The sequence below is a fragment of the Pyrus communis genome, chromosome 1 (genome assembly GCF_963583255.1).
Source record: "Pyrus communis chromosome 1, drPyrComm1.1, whole genome shotgun sequence".
Classification (NCBI taxonomy): domain Eukaryota; kingdom Viridiplantae; phylum Streptophyta; class Magnoliopsida; order Rosales; family Rosaceae; genus Pyrus; species Pyrus communis.
The window spans coordinates 37,704,343-37,706,804 of record NC_084803.1 but is presented as its reverse complement, the minus strand read 5'-3'; the positions used below and the strand labels follow the sequence as shown (position 1 = coordinate 37,706,804).

The following is a 2,462-nucleotide window of genomic DNA, read 5'->3' as shown; positions in this document are numbered from 1 at the left end:
GATCTTCTTTTCCTGACTCACTCTCTGGAATTCAGTTTCTCTCCCTCCGACGAACAACGAAGTCGAACAACTCGTGTACCCAGCAAGGTAAATATTTTCTTCTGTTCCTTTCATTTGCTGCGATTTTCACATGGATCTTGCTTGTTTTTTGGTTGTGATTTGATTGAAATGGTCATCTGGGTCTGTTTTTATTTGATTTTTGGAGCTGGGTTTTTGTTCTTTTGGGATTTAGTTTGGTTTCTCTGTTGAAATGTGTTGGGGGTGAGCTGGATTTGCGATGAGTGAGTTCTCTAGGGTGAAGGTTGATTGAATAGGGCAATGTTATTGGTGTGCTGGGTTTACATTTTTATGTTCAAAATGAAATTAGGGTTTTCTAGATTTAGGGGTTTTGTTGAGTTCTTAAATTAGGGTGCTCATAGTCCTCTGATTCCAGGTCCCAGACCATCATCGATTCACCATCGAGAACATGAGATTGAATGGAGTTGTGTGTACTTGGTAGGATGATTACGCTGCCGATGACGAAGCATATGAGGAGAAATTGAAGAATGAGAGCTTGGCATTTTTCTTCCTGGCCACGTAAGTTTCGAATTCAACTAGATTTTTTATAATTTTTATGTTTAGTTTGATTTTTGGGTTTCGTAATTGACATGTTTGATTGGTGGTGGATGCAGATATGGTGATGGTGAGCCAACCGACAACGCTGCGAGGTTTTACAAATGGTTTACAGAGGTAAATTTTGATTCTAGGATTGTAATTAACAAAGTTTTTCAGGTGGTGGTGTGAAATTTGATTTCGGATCGAAATTAATTAGAATGTTTGGTTATAATTGCGAATTGTGGTGATTGTTGTAGGGTGAAGAGAGAGGGGAGTGGCTTAAGAATCTTCACTACGGAGTGTTTGGCCTCGGAAACAGGCAGTATGAGCATTTCAATAAGGTTTGCAATGCAATTTTGATTATAAGTAAAGCCAATATTCATTGTCACTCTACCATTTGGAGCTTGAATTCTAGTTTACATTATTCTGTTTTCTTTGGCTGTTTTGATTTGTATCTCAATTATCTTAATTATCTTTGTATATTTGAATTGTATTTTGAACTTTAGATGTATTTGTCTAGATGAGATAATATTCTTGTATCTCCTGTATAGAAAGATCGTACAGCAGCATTATATAGATTAATGTGAATCACAAAGTTTACATGGTATTCGAGCCTCTGACCCTCTTCTAGGATCATTTTTTTCCCAATCTCATGGCTTCTCTTGTATCCCCAATATTTCTAATCTGGTGTTTGTCAACCTTTATGAAACGAATTACCTCCAATGGGAATGTCAGGTGAAAACCCTTCTTGGTTGGCCAAAATTACTAGCAATTTATTGATCTATCTCATCCTTGTCCTGCACCGACTGCTGTCACCAAGTATATATTTTCTGCTGTCAATCATGTTGATCACTGTCATGGCACCCGGAGTTCCCCCAAACACTTCAGATGCATGGTAAAAAATAAGTTGTGCACCCTTAATCTGGTAAGTTAATTAATTAAGGGCAATGATCATATGAACTGTCCCAGTGAAGTGATCAGGGGAACTCCAGGGAACAGCTGACAATCTCTCTCTCACTTTTGTGGTTTCTTGGCAAGGCAATGCAGTTTTGTGCAGATTGCAATCTGTGCAATCTGTGCAGTTTTCTGTGCAGTTTTGTGCAGATTGCAATCTGTGCAGTTTTGCAATATGTGCAGTTTGCAATCTGTGCAGTTTTGTGCAGATTGCAATCTGTGCAGTTTTTGTGCAGATTGCAATCTGCAATCCGTACAATTTTTTTTTTTTTTTTCAAACAACCAAAAAAAAAAAAAAAAAAAAAGGACCCGTGGACCCGGCTCGAACCGGCCCGTTTCAACCGGGCCGGGTAATGTCCGGTTCTTATATTAGAAAATGTAATCCCCGGCCCGGCCCGCCCCGTTCTCTTTGAACCTAGGTCCGGTCCGGTCCCTTCAAAATTGGGCCCGGCCCGGCCCGTGCCCAGCCCTAAGACCAACACCTAATAAATGTCTTTATTTCCATTCAAGCTCTCCATTAATTAGGTGAAAACTGAAAGAGTAATACTAGACTAAATTTGTAGATTAAATTTTATAAACTAATGATATGCAAGTTAATGAATGGATTATTACTTAAACGTTGATAAACGTGATCATTTTTTATTAATACCACATCATTTAGTTTACAAATTTAGTCTCTCTATCATTTCTTAAACTGAAAAGTAATGTCGTAATAATATTTTCCCCCAACAAACCGTTGGACCCATTTATTTGGCTGCAGACAAGAAAAACACAATAATAAATAAGTTTCCTCGACATATGTGAACAACCTCTGTTGACCAAATTGCTGTAAAATTGCAAAAAAATTATCAAGCTGCTGCAAATGGCTATCAAGGAATTCAAGACCCCTTCACAAATTCCAACACACCTTTGTC

General features: G+C 38.2%; 1 long non-coding RNA gene across 1 annotated transcript; it reads left to right on the top strand.

Moving 5' to 3' along the window:
• Positions 1-478: 478 nt before the first annotated feature.
• LOC137730745 (uncharacterized) lies at positions 479-1,003 on the top strand. Its single transcript, XR_011068211.1, has 3 exons — positions 479-576; positions 672-729; positions 852-1,003. It is a non-coding gene; the product is annotated as an uncharacterized lncRNA (long non-coding RNA).
• Positions 1,004-2,462: the final 1,459 nt, after the last annotated feature.